This window comes from Rousettus aegyptiacus, unplaced genomic scaffold (genome assembly GCF_014176215.1).
Source record: "Rousettus aegyptiacus isolate mRouAeg1 unplaced genomic scaffold, mRouAeg1.p scaffold_m13_p_18, whole genome shotgun sequence".
Lineage (NCBI taxonomy): Eukaryota > Metazoa > Chordata > Mammalia > Chiroptera > Pteropodidae > Rousettus > Rousettus aegyptiacus.
The window spans coordinates 20,786,917-20,801,994 of NW_023416293.1; the positions used below are offsets into that span (position 1 = coordinate 20,786,917).

The window sequence follows — 15,078 nt, forward strand, 5'->3', positions numbered from 1 at the left end:
GCTCAGCCTTACTAGTAATTTAAAAAATTGGAATTAATACAACCAAAAGAAACTGAAGAGATTTTAGAAGGAGGGTGATCTCACAATGCTTTCTAGTCAAGTTGCCTCTATTTAATATAAAACATCAATTTAGTATATAATGTTCTGAATGTATTTCACAATATATATATGTCAGAGTTTAGATTTTTGAAATACTGAACTAATAATTATGAAAATAGAACTATAATAATCATCAAGAAAAATACCAGAAAATATTTGCTTCTCTACAAATAATATGATATTTTGACATACCAGAATATTGCAAAACTATATTTCAATCATGTATTAGGTCAAGGCTGGAAATACTGAACAGGGCAAAGCACCAGGGTGGGCACCAAGCTGACAATGAGAAGAAACCGTGATGTGGGGTTACAAACCTGGCTTAATGAAAAGGACCCACGTTTGAAGTTAGAAGACCTGACTGTTTTGTTTGTTTGTTTGTTTATATGTTTAAGGCTTCTGAATACTAATAAGTAATTTACTTATTAAGGCTGTCAATGTTTGGACAAGTTCTTCTACCTCATTGAGTCATTATCAATCCAATGAGCACAGAAGCACTCTGTGCCTCTTCCACAGGGCCGCTATAAGATGATAGGAATAAACGTTGGTAACAATAGCTGTAAAAATAAGATCTTAGGCTCTAAGGATAGAATCATCCTTTATTTACGAATTTTGATGTTGAGAAAGAAACAACATCATTTGATCTTACTCTCAAACTCTGTATAAAGGCGACTCCTCTACTGGACCTCTCTTTCTTCAATGCTCCCCTGTCTTATTTAGATGTAAATTGAGAGGAAATTTTGAATTACAGGATGAGAAGTTTCCTTCCTCATCAGCAACGTTAGCAAGTAAGTCCCATGAATATCATGTTTAACTTTTAGCCACTGTTGTCTTCATTTGGAATAAAGTATCCTAGATGAATAAAGAGCTTTTTATATTGTACGATTTGGACTTAAAGAGCCAGTTTTGTTTCATCTATACACTGTGGATCCTCCTACCATTATTTTGAAGCAAACCCTGGATATCATAGTAACAGGTCTTTTGTATTCGATATTTAATTTGAACTGCCTTTGATTCCTGGGAGTCTGTTGGCTTTATGCTCAGTGGCTGAGCTATTCTTGAAGCTTCCTTGGGCATGGAAGTCTCAGGTGGTTCGTTCGCTTGGAAAGGGAGCTTGGCTACATCCTGGCAATTGTCCGGTACCCGCCTCATTTGATCCTACCTTGTTCCTACTCGCTCGCCTTACCTTTGAGTTCTAGGTCCACTTGAGCTTCAAGTCCTTCTCTGGTATTTGTCGCCCTTGAGTTGAGTTCTCACTTTCTTTAAGGGACAGTGGCTTGGAATTGCCCTTCTAAGCTTTTCTGACTTCTGTTTCCTCGGGCAGATTGCACCCTAGTTCCAGCCCCTCACGTCCCATCCCTGGCAGCACTGATTCTCTGCCAGCCTCAGGAAGGAGGAGAAAGGGACATGCAAATGTGTGGCTGCTTTCTCTCATGTTGTGACATTGCTTCTCCATTATCTGGTTCCTTCTGATGGCATTTTTTAAAGCAGAATTAGCCAATCCAAATTTTCATATTGAAGTCATAAATAATTGCAGGGAAAAAGGTGGTAAGTGTTTGTTACCAAGTCAATGTGCAGCAAAGCCAAACACTAAACATCGAGGTTTGCGATGGAGAAATTAAAGCTGTTTATTTTGCAGGGTGTCAAGCAAGAAGAACCTAAACGTGATTGCTTAAAATCAAGTTCTGGTCATGTCTGGTCCTTTGCTTCTGTGAGTCGGTGGTGAGGTGGGGGAGGGAGGACTTTGGTTCTGGGTGCAGCTGGAGATCCAAGTTCTCTCCTCTGAGCTCTCTTTGGCCGTGTAATTTGTAGTTTTGGTCTGTTGACTCTGAAAGGGTCAGGTTCTTGTTAGAGAGAGTATCTCGTTAGAATCTAGTCATTTGGCCACTATTTTTTATATATATATATAAAGCCTTGTTTACTTATTTAATTATTTATTTATTTTTAACACCTACAGCACCCGGTCTTCCTAGGTGGTCTCCCATCCAAGTACAAACCAGGCCCGACCCTACTTTGCTTCCGAGATCAGACAAGATCGGGCATGTTCAGGATGGCATGGCTATAGTTATTTTTTGGTCTTATGATTCTAGTTTTCTATGTCATTTTTAGGTCAGCAGCTCTTTCCCTTGACTTGCATGATTCTGATTCTGATTCCCACACCAACATGTGAGTTTTCTACTCAATTTTGACACTGTCTACCTGGAGATACCGTCATATCCCATAGTTTTAGGGCACGGTCCCACAAGACTGCCCCCCTGAAGATGTCAATCACAAGTCCAGGTTGTTCTCTGTGCTTCTGACCAACTGACTATAAATCAGAGGTTCCTGTGATGCCCTCTTTGGGTTCCATTAATTTGCTAGAGTGGCTCATAGGACTCAGAAACATTGCATTTATTAATGACCAGTTTATGATAAAAAGATATAATTTAGAAACAGCCACATGGAAGAGATGCACAGGGCAAAGTGTGTGTCACTCTCCTTAAATTTCCATGTGTTCACCAGCTGATGCTCTCTGAAACCAGCCTTTAGGGTGTTCATGGAGGTTCCATTACATAGACATATTGATTAAATCACTGGCCACTAGTGGTCAATCTAAATCTGTAGCCCCTATTTTCTCCCCAGAGGTCAGAGATGGGACTGAAAATTCTTGCCCTCTAATTACATGGTTGATTTCTCTGGTGACTAGCCCTATCTTTATATGACCTAGGGGCTTTCCCAAAGTCATCTCACTGACATGACAAAAGACTCCTTTATAGTACTCATCAATTAGAAAATTTCAAGGTTTTTAGGAGTTCTGCACCAGGAACAGTGATGAAGACAAAACATGTATTTTTGGAATCTGTGCAGCCTCTGTTACCCAGCAACCCTAAGGAGAAACCAGGGAACGAAACTCCTTGGGGATCAGCAGGAAGACAATTTGAGAAACACTGTGTGTGCAGCATCCAAAACCATCCCTCATGGAAAACCCCAGCCTCTCTGTTTTTGAAGTGTGCTAGATCCTCTTCCATCTATGAGAGTGGCTTCCCGATGCAGTACATGATACTGGCAGGATGAAGGGCTTTTATCCCCCAACTGCCCCGAAGGGGCTATCTTAGCTTTGGAGCTAACAGTTCTATCCATCTCATTCTTGAGGCCTGTAGGAAAAGTGGCCAGCAGGCCAACATCCTACTCAAAACACCGCATTGCAGGTCCTGCCCTTCTAGGGATCTTTCGGTCCTCCTGTGGCCTTTGATGATCCATGAAATGGCTACAGCGAAGATAAGGTAAACTGAACACAACATCAGGAGGCCTTCTCTACCTTTCCCATACGGCTTAGTCATGATTGTTCTCATTTTTTTCATCTCTGACACAGAAGTGGGGATTATTTCCTTCGTAGGTGTTGGAATGTATACAACAAAAACTTTCCGGTATGACTATTCCCCTTCCTTCTCCCAATCCTGCGTTTACACACTCTTCTGAGGAACTTTCCATCTTATACCATTTTAGGTTAGAGTTAGATTTATCTTTGAACTAAATCAGTATTCATGGGAGAGAGGATTTTCTCTCCAAGTGGAAAGCTATGTCAGCTTGTTTCCATTTTCTAAAAACACGTCCGAGGCCGCTACTACCAGATGAGCAGAAGTCTCAGAATTCTAAATGGTCATGGAAAAAGCATGTTACCAGTGGCCCAAGCTTTAAATTTTTTTGTTGTTGTTATTGAAAGCAATGGAGAAAATGTCAGACAAATTGACATGGATAAAATATTGACAATTTCTAGGATGTGGGGTTTGTTTTGTTCTCTCTCTCCTTCTGGCTAGGTTACTTTTGTTCATTGGCAAGGGCAGCATAGAACGGAGAACAAGGGTGGGGGAAATGTCAGAAAAGATTTCGTATATGATATTTACAAGATAAAAACAAAGTGGAGCGTATGCCTAGATGAAAAGAAGCTGAAAAATATAAATGCACACATAAATATATATGTATTTATATATATATCTATATATAGCCACACAGTATTCATTAAACGAATATATGTGTATAGTATATATTTTGCCAAGTAATTTTACATGCCCTATTTAATTTAATCTTTACAATCACTTTATAAAGTAGGAACTGTTATAATTTTTATTTCGTAGATGAATGGACTTGTACACAGAGAACTTGCCCCAACCATGTTGTATGGTGCCAGTATTTGAACCCAGGGAGGCTAATTCCAGAATCTGTCTTCGCCACAAAGATAAGTCTGACTTGGCTCTGTGAATTGTGAATAGTGAGAGTTCAGGAAGGTTCTTTGAGGATTTAGTGCCACTCAGGACAAATGTGGGAGGCTAGTGTGATCTTCAGACTAGAGTAGCTTCAGATGGTCAGTCTCCTCTAAAAGAACCTGTAGAAGAACCAAAGTCAGTCCTGGAACCCCATATCTAAAATATATTCTGAGTCTGGACTGAATTTGCCTAGCAATTTAATGAGAAGAAGAGGGATTCTATTTATTGGACTATTTTATGGTCATCGCATGATTGTCACATGGAACAGGTGAATTTGAAGCATATTTTTTTCTATTGGCCTGACTTCTAATCCAGTTTTTCAAACAACTGCATGCAATATTTCTTACCATTTGCTATTATCTTTAGAAATACATAAATAGTAAAATAATGAAGTCTCTTTATTGTTTTAGCACATAATTTTCCCTATGCATGGCAAACTATAAGACTGTTCTAATAAAAAAATCTTTTGTTTAATGTTTTGTTTTGTTTAATTTTGTTTAATATGTTAATCACGTTTTATCCATGAATTATCGTCAGAATGGCAGAAAAAATAACATTTCCAGTTAGTGAACAGAAATGCAGAAGTTGAATTTGCTTGCCAAATACCACCTCTGAGTCACTACACCACAAATAAATTTATTTATATGTGTATGCATGAGCAACACATTAACTCATTTAGTTTGTTCTTGCAGCATAAGATATTTTAAGGAAATGTTAGAGACTTTTAGCTTATTTCTATTCATTAAAAAATTTTATTTAGCTACTTGTGCTTTCTTCCAGTCTATGAACTTTTTTATAGGGAAAAAAAAGGGTAAAAGTAGATATGACACTACTTTTAAAATTAGATACTGCTTCAAACTTGTTGCCATAATAGAAATAGCACACATGGTATATAGCTATAGATTTTAAAGCTTACTTTGACTTACACGCCACATGCAGTTATTTATCAGTTAGCAATCAAAAAGTGGGAACTGATTGTATAAATACAGATCTTTTCTCTTAGTTCCTTTCATCTCTATCCACCTGTATTTCTAAATCTTGTATGTATTTTTTGTCTTCTTGCTTCTCATATGTTCTGCCTTTCCTGTAAAAATTGAAGAACAGTTTTCTGTTAGCTTAAACATACTGAAAATATTTCTCCCTTGCTGGGCTGTACAAAGATGATGCCTGAAACTGGTAAGAAATGGTGCTCATTTATCAGAACTGGAAGGTTTCCTGCGTCCATGTGGTGCCTGCGCTGACCGCCATCTTAGCACTTTGGTGCCTGTATCTGATTCCGTCTGTGTTTAATTTCTTAGGCAACGAGTATCTCAGGGGCAGAGATCATTTCTCATTTTTCCTCAGTATCTTCAGTTTTTTACACAGTATTTTTTGAGCAAATTGATGTCTACTTCCATCCCTTAGCTAGTTATACATTCACTAAAAAGTGGTGTTTCTAAGAAAAAACATAAAAATAGGCGCCCCTTAAATAGATAAATTAACATTTGGGAGCATTTACAATATAATAATATGTAAACTAAACATCTAAAGAAGGATGAGAGGAAACACCAGACACAATTTCTTTCTTTAAAGAACCTCTGGACTAACAGAAGGAGAAGGCACAAGAACACACGCATAAAACGTGCAGCATCTAATACCGAAAACGAGCACGTCGGCTGTACGTAGACAGAGACGAGCCACATTAACACGGATGAATTAGTTAGTGCTCGAGGATGCAATATTTGTCATGCATCGTCCCAGAGATATTTTGAATCCTAATTAAAATTTCCACTGCTATCCAGCATGCTGCTAGCCATTTCCCCCCAGCTATCCAGCTATTAAATATTTGTTGGATGACAAATCTCTTCAGTTTTAACCTATAACATGTTTCAGATGATATATCTGCTGCAAAAATATCATAATATGTATTTCAAAGCCAAATCAAAATCATCCATAGATTTTCATGTTCTCTCTGAAAATACTACAATAGGCTGGCTAATTGCAAGTAACCTGAGCATCTAGACTTGTTCTTCCTTACCCTCACTCCTGAGAGCTTGTTATTTTTTACTTGGCTCCTTCTATTTTGTCCAGTTCTTAACACACACACACACACACACACACACACACACACCCCACACTCATCTCTCACTGTCCTCTCTTATTGAACTTTATTGTGCCTTATCCTTTCTTTTCAGCCTTTTGAAGTATCAGGTAATCTGACAAACTAATCTTCATGAAAGTGTGGGGGACGAAAGCCCTAGTCAAGGGCACATCTCAATTTCAACATTTAGGAATTCAAAATGATGTTTTCACTGAGCGATCTAGGAGAGTAGCCATCAAGCCACTAAATAGAAGATTGATTTCTCAACCTGTAAGTAGGGTTGCACATCTGGATTCCAAAATGATGTGATTGGTTAGATACTAGAAGACTAATAGTCTGGAATAATACTGCACAGCTTCATAAATAGAACTGATGTGATTGATGCAAATTGTGCTCACCGCAGACACCATTCACATGTGACTGGAATGAGGACCTCTTGTCTTGGTCGCATTTTAACAGGGAATCTGAATAATCATTTCAACAAGTGATTTTGCTGATGAGAACAACAATCTCAATTGTCCATGAGGTGTCTGTCAACATCCTTCCTTTTTGGGCATGGAGACTGACTGAGATACAAAAGTCTCCCATGCTGTGGAGCCTTAGGCTTGAAACTCATCTGACAGATCCTGTGATTGAATCCACAGTCCACGCAGGAGTACTTCCACACCACCTCTCCTTGGACATTAGTTATTTGTTGAGCAGAGACTGGGATATAGCAGCAAGGAATGCTCCATCCCAGTTAAAGTGGAGCCTGATGAATGACCTGTTCTATTGGATATGATTGTGGCCGTCATATCACATCCAATCTGCTTCCTTGCCAGGATAATAAGCACTAACAAGTTATCTTTCACAGGCTTTGTCTGGGTACTAACATGCCATATAGAAGTTACAACTGTTATTTTATTTGCTCATCAAATTTACAAATACATGTTTCTATTATTTCGTGTAGTCTTCTGGATACAGGCATACCTCGGAAATATTGTGGGTTCTGTTCCCAACCACCACCATACAGCGAGTACTGCAATCAGGTGAGTCGTAATCTTTTTGCTGGTGGAGGTTCATGCCTTCAATTTGTAAAAAAATGCAACATCTGTGAATCACAATCGAGCAAAGCATAATAAAAAGAGGTATGCCTGTTTAAAACTTATTTATGTTTTTCATTATTACATTTTCAAATCTAAAATTATTGATTTCAGGCAATTTATTAGTTCGGGGCGGGTACTTATGTAAATTCCCATTGTCACGTACACATTTATTTCATATATATTTCAAGGTTAGTAAATATATGCTCTTATTTAATTCGTTTTGATTTTTGCTTAGGGCAGAAGAAGAAAGAAACATCCGCAGCTGGTTAGTGCTGTGCCAGGCACGCTGTGCTTTTCAGCTCATTCAGTCTTACAAGCGTGTAAGAAAGAATCTGTTCTCATATACATGAGAAAACCTCGCCTGGCCAAAGTTGAGTAATTTGCTCAGTCGCACAGCTAGAAAAAGAGCCAGTGAGGGTTTGAAACCAGGTCCGTCTGCCTTCGTGTTCTCTGTACCGTCTGGCGCTTCCTCTCCCGGTGCTTTATCTATGGTTAGCCTCCCCACCGTGCCCCGAGTTTCTGGGAATCGCTGTTCGACGATTCCTTCAGTGAGGTGAATGACGGCTGCTGTCTCTGCTTCCTCGCCACCCTGCTCATCACTTAATCACCGCAGCTTGCTTCTCACGCATTATTCCACTTTTTAGGGTCACTGAATCCTTCCTAGTTCTCAGAACTTAACAGCATACTTTATTACTCTTACATGGTTTGACCTTTGAAAAGGTACAGTTTTGACAAGTCTTCTTAAAACTCTTCTTCCTCACCTCCGTTGGCTGTTGTCTCTCCAGGTCCTTTTCCTGATGCACACGCCCCTCCCAGCCCCCCTCGTCCCCAGGCTCTTTCATGGCCTCTTCTTGTGTCACCTGCTCTTTGAGTGGGGGAGACCCCTTAACGGTCACTGCTTCCCCCTGCACTTTTCCCTCTTTTCTCATTACATTCAATTATTTTTTTCCTACGAAGTATTATTGATTCACATAGCCTCAACTCCCTAAGTATACGTCCTCAGCTCCTGACCTTTATTTTAAAATACATACAGTCCTGGGCGTCTCCCAATGTGGTCTCAAGACATAACAATCTGAAGAGGGTACTCTTCTCTACCCTTTCTTCCCTTTGCCTTGCTCAGTATCCTCCCCAGCCCCTAGCTGCCGTACAGTTGAGTGCACTGTGCTTGGTGATAATGTAATACCTTTTGATTCTCCTTATCACTTGATGTATTATAATTATTTATGCATCTGTTTCTTCTGTGGTTAATTAGCTATGAAAGAGCTTATCTTTAATGTTTATAATCATTTCTTCCACATTTAGCATAGTTTCTGGTTGAAAGTAGAGGCTTTGTCAATAAATGACTAAGACTTCAGATATACCTTTACAGACTCAGTTGAATCATTCTGCAAGAAATCTGGAAGCACAATAATGAAACTCACCTTTGCACCTCAATTTTCTGTGATCCATATGGATAACTTGAATTCCTAAGATGAAAACATGGGCCATTTTTGTTGACTCTTTCAAACATGTCACTGAAGAACACTCCCAGTTCTGAGCGAGAGTTAGTATCTCATCCCAAGGTAAAGAGTTATATAATCTTAGCTTTGCTTGCCTGTGATGACTTCACACTCAAATCCCCCAGAGTTCAGTAGAACATTCTAGTTCAGGTCCGTTAGTTAGGCCCAGTAACCAAATGTACTAGCCACAAGGCTGCATTGCAGAAGCATTGGCCCTGCCTTGCCATCCATGCCACCCTCCTTCTCATCCCTCAGTGTAGGCTTGTAATTACCTCCCGCAGATCTGACCTGGTCTCTATGGCATCACTCTAGTAAGCTAATAAGCTCTTAAGGCTTTAGGGGTAACCCTAAAAAGTTGTATAGAATGAATATTTCTTTACAACCTTATTTCTCAAACAAAAGTATAAAACTATTATAGAGATATTTTTCTTAGTCTTACACAGAATAAAACTGAATTGGACAAGATATGGCGGAACAGGTATTTCTGACTGTAGTCAGTCAATAAACATTGATTAAGCTCTTAGAGTGAGCAAGGTGCTGTATTAAACAGAGTGGGTAATAAATAAATAATGTGGTTCTTGTTTTTAAAGATATCTGTATGTCGTGACTTATTTAGAAATTGATCACAAGTCTTATTTAGGGACCTGAGTTAGTCTTAGCAACCTAAATGTGTCTGTACATAACAATCACTTTGGTATCTTTAAAATTATAAAGATGCTTTGATGCATACCAGACACAGTGAGTCAGCATTTTTAGGGGATTGAGCCCAGAAATCTATATTGTATTAAACACACACACACACACACACACACACACACACACACACACCACAACACAACACAAAACAAACTTCTCAGCTGATTCTAGTGCAGCTTTTGGAAATCACTAGTCTATATCTCACCTAAGTAAAAACCAATTGAGATGTCTACCGTATGAAAATAATTTTTAAAAGACTCATGTTAGTTTATCTTTTTATTTTTAATGACATGATTTACAGAAATTCAGGAAAATTTTCAGTTTTATAATTTTGTAAAGTGAAAGCTCAGAGACAAGAAGAATGTAAGTGCATTAATGTTATCCAAAATAAAATGTCTGCATTTTTTAATATGACTTATATAAAATTTACTTGTAATGCTGGAAATGATTCCCGATTCAGCTTTGCTAATGAGTACTCCTAAGAAGAGCATCTGGCGTGTTGGAATAGAATTAGTTATAGTAATCAAAAAAAAAATATTATCAAGTTCTTGCTAGGTACTAGGTATAGTGTGCAAATAACCAAAATATAAAAATTGAGGAAATGAGCTACTAAGCAGACAGACTATGGAAAAACAGTAGCCATGATTTGTAAGTAGCAGCATAACATCAGGGGGATTTTCATCATAATCCCTCTAAGTCGATCAGGTCAAACTGAATTAAATTCTGTAGCATTAGAGTTAATGCCATTGAAGTTGATGTTATCCATTTTATATTTTTAATATTCTTCCAACTGGACTTCAAAGATCTTCTCATGTTGCACACATTCAGCAAGTTATAGTTTCCAGTGCCTTTACTGACTCACAATGGAGTGTAAATGGGCCAGTTAGTGAGGAATGAATGATTTCTTTTTCAGTTTCTTCAACTGGAATGTGATGGTTATAAGACAAAAGTCAGGAGACAGGTCATCTCGTGCCGGGCAGCTACTCTATGCTGTGCACAATAAAACTCCACATCATATCAGCACATCACTCAATAGTTTTTAAGACACTGAAAGGAAGTAGGACAAATAACACTCTTATCTTTCTAGATAAGAAAATCGAGGGTCAGAAAGATTAAGCATTTTATCTGATGTCACACATCCTGTGAGTTGGCAAAGGCTGGGCTTTTAACAGTGAACTTTTAATTCCAACTTCAATGCTTTTCCCACTACATCGCGTATATACATACGGCTGCCATTCAACAAATTCTTATAGAGCACTCACCCTGGGTCGGGAACTGTTCTAGAATTCGGGGACATAGCAAGTAATGTAACCAGAGTTTCTACCTGTAGAGAGCTTACCTCCTCTGGAGGAGTAACAGATAATAATAAAAAACAGGCAAATGAATATTGTCACCTGGTGCTAAGTACTATCAAGGGCAGGAAAGGAGACTAGGGAGCCAAGGGGTGGAGGTGGTAAGGCGGGGGGAAGGTGCCGTTTCAACTGGGGATGCTTAGAGCAGAGAGCTGAAGGAAGTAGAGAAGTGCCCTGGGGAACAGTATTCTCCCTTTGTATCAGATACTCTGGCTAAGGTGTGTAACTCTCTTTTTTTGATAATTTCCTGGTATTGATAGGATGTGCTTTGCCCTATATATTTTAGATTTTTTCTTGTCTCATGTAAAAGTCGTCATTCGTGATTATTATCACGTTGGTGATTATTATGACGTGCTCCCAGCTTGGCAGGAGTAAAATCTGCTAGACCGGAATAAATCTAATGATATTATTCTAAACTCTGGTACGATATTGCCCAAAATATCCTGGCCACACACATAAAGCTGGTGGGCTTGGTCTCAAAACTGGGATGAATTAAATAGCAGATGGGATTTCGAGTATTATGGAATAAATATAGCCAAAATTTTATGGCAAACATTGTATCTTCCACAATAAATGAATCCAAGAATTCATTTCAATCAGATTTTTTTAAAGTATAAAATTTCCCCACTCTCAAAAATGTTTATAATTTAGTTTGGCTAAACATAAAGAACAAAGTAAACAAAGCACATGACGTGAAATCATTAAATACTAACGAATGGCATGTGGCTGAGCATGGCCTCGCTGAGAATGAGCAGACTCGGACATCCTGCTGGAGCACCCAGGGTCTGGGACCTCCCTGGTTAATACTTCCTTCTCATTCTGCCTCAGTATCAGAGTGTTATATCACTAATTCTGTAATCTCGCATTTCTCTATTAGGTAGGGCCGCTCATGATAACGGGCATTCCTTTGATCTCAAGACCTTTCACCTTCTCCTTCATCCTCCTAATTCAGTAGTTCTGGACTCTGGCTGGCAAGATTAAGGCAACAATAAAAATGGCGCCCAGTCCTCACCCCGGAGTTTGAAATGTCGCTGTAACTACTCTCCCTTCATTACCTGTTTTTCTGCTGCTGTAACAAATTACCACAATCTTAAGAGTTTAAAACAACACACACTTACTATCTTCTAATTCTGGAGGCTCAACATCTGAAATGAATCTTACAGGGCTGAAATAAAGGTGTCAAAAGAGCCGTGCTCCTTCTAGAAACAGATTCTTGCCTTTTCCAGCTCAGAAGCAGCTTGTCTTCTCTGGTTTGTGGCTCCTTCTTCTGTCTTCAGAGCAAATCACTCCATTCAATCTTTTCTGTCATCAAGTCTCTTTTTACTGACTTTGACCCTCTTACCTCTTTTTTTCATAAGGACTTCTGTGAGGATTTTGTGCTGACCTATGTAATCCAGAATAACCTCATCTCAAACCCCTTCATTAATGCCTTCTGCAAAGCCCCCTTTGCCATGTTAGATAACATAGTCATAGATTCTGGTGATTAGGATGTGGACATATTTTGGGGGGATTATTCTGTCTCTACCACTCTCCTCCTCCCCATATAGTGATATTTTGTGAAAGTTCCTCTATTTATTACAATTATAGCTATTTGAGAATAATTGCCCTAGTTTTCATAGAAGCTCTACGTACTTTTTATATTTTTCTAATCTATTAATATAAGAGGATACAATGGTGATAATAAAAACAATAGTAAGAATAGTGACAATAATGGAAAACACTTTAATAGTGTTTCCTATGGGCCTTTTTCATATATTAACTCATTTAATCCGCTCACACCACATGAACTAGGTAATAGTCAAATTCTAAAATTGGTGAAATGTCACATGACTGAGTAAACAGAAAGAATACTGGGAGTAACTTTATCATTAAATAATGGGAAAAATTTACAGTGTCTTGTTTAGAATTCTGGAACTGACTCAAAGCCCAATTCCCACGGTGCCCATCTGGTCATCATACATTAGTAAAACCTTCAGTTGTCTGATTTATTTTTGATTTTCATTGGAAAAGGTTCTCAGGATCTTAAAAGACCATAACTACTGAAAAATGAATTTTTTCTGTTGCTAATAATCTATGCTTATTTATAAAAGTTACAAAAGTGCTTTTAATTAAGACAGGAAATTTTGTGGAGCAGCTGGTCATTGTCTAAGTTTAATGGATAACTAGAATTTGGAAAAGTGAAAAGGATAGAGTTTGCTACAGATCCAAGGAATAGATGTATAATATAAAAAGAATCACTGCTATCCCAAAGTCCAGCAAAGGCCACAAGTTTTGCCTTGCCCCACACTAGTCTGGCTTGGAACAACATCAAGTAATTGTGGGTTGTCTATCATTGAAATATCTTTTTTTTTTTTTTAAATTTTTTTCTAGAGATTAAAAAATTTTATTTTTTTCAATTATAGTTGACATACAACATTATATTAGTTTCAGATGTACAACACAGTGATTAGACATGTATGTAACTTCTGAAATGATCACCCGATAAGTGCAGACCCATCTGACGCCATACATAGTTATAACAATACTACTGACCATATTCCCCATGCTGTACTCTATCTTGCCATGACTATTTTGTAACTACCAATTTGTATTGCTTAATCCCCTCCCCGCTTCACCTACCTCCATACCCCTCAATCTGACTACCATCAAAATGCCCTTTGTATCCGTGAGCTTATTTCTTTTGTTGATTTCTTTATCCTGTTCTCTAGATTCCACGTATGACATCTGTCTTTCTCTGTCTGACTCAGCATAATACCGTCTAGGTCCATCCATGTTGTTGCAGATGACAAGATTTCATTATTCTTGATGGATGAGTAATAGTCCATTATTATATGTGTCACCTCTTCTTTCTTTATTCATCTACTGAAGGACACCTAGGTAACCTCCATATCTTGGTTATTGTAAATAATGCTGCAATGAACATATGAATTCATATGTCCCTTCAAAATAGAGTTTTGGGTTTCTTCAAATAAACACCCAGAAGTGGAATTATTGGGTCCTTCTTTGTCTCTTATTATAGCCTTTGTTTCAAAGTCTATTTTGTCTTGCACAAGTATTGCTACTCCAGCTTTTTTGTTTGTTTCCATTCTTTTTTCATTCCTTTACTTTCGGTCTATGTATGTTTTTCAATCTGAAGTGAGTCTCTTGTAGGCAGCATGTGTGAGTGGCTTGTTTTCTAATTCATTTAACCACTGAATCTTTTGATTGGAGCATGTAATTCTTTTTCTTTTGAGTGCTTGTTGATAGGTATGTTTTATTATTCATAGTTTTAATGTTTTTTTTTTTTTTCGTCTTCCTTCCTCTTAAAGAAGACCCTCTAATAATTCCTGTAATACTGGCTTGGTGGTAATGGACTCCTTTAGTTTTTTCTTGTCTGGAAAGCTCTTTATCTGTCCTTCGATTCTAAATGATAGCAATGCTAGAGTAATCTTCATTGTAGATCCTTGCTTTTAATCACTTTGGATATTTTCTGCCAATCCTTTTTGGCCTGCAAAGCTTCTGTTGAGAAATCAGCTGATAGTCTTCTGAGAACTCCCTGGAGATAACTAATTGTTTTTCTCTTGCTGCTTTTAAGATTCTCTCTTTGTCTTTAACCTTTGTCATTTTAATGATGATGTGTCTTGATGTGAGCCTCTTTGGGTTGAACTTGTTCGGAACTCTCTGCACTTCCTGGGGTTGTATGTCTATTTCCTTCAATAGGTTAGGGAAGTTTTCAATTATATTCCTTGAAATATAGCTTTTCAATTTCTTGCTTTCTCTTCTCCTTCTGGTACCCTTATGATGTGAATGTTGATATGCTTGATGTCCCAGAGGCCCCTTAAACTGTCTTCATTTTTTTTGGATTCTTCTTTCTTGTTGCTGTTCTGATTGAATGTTTTCTGCTACCTTATCTTCTAAATTGCTGATTCAATCCTCTGCTTCATCAAATCCACTGTTGATTCCTCCTGAGGTAGTCTTCATTTCAGTTATCGTAGCCTTCATTTATGACTAGATCTTTTTTATTATGTTTTCTATTTATTTGTT

The 15,078-nt window shown here is 38.1% G+C and overlaps 1 pseudogene; it reads right to left on the reverse strand.

Moving 5' to 3' along the window:
- Positions 1-2,047: 2,047 nt before the first annotated feature.
- On the reverse strand, positions 2,048-2,166 carry LOC118613401 (annotated as a pseudogene).
- Positions 2,167-15,078: the final 12,912 nt, after the last annotated feature.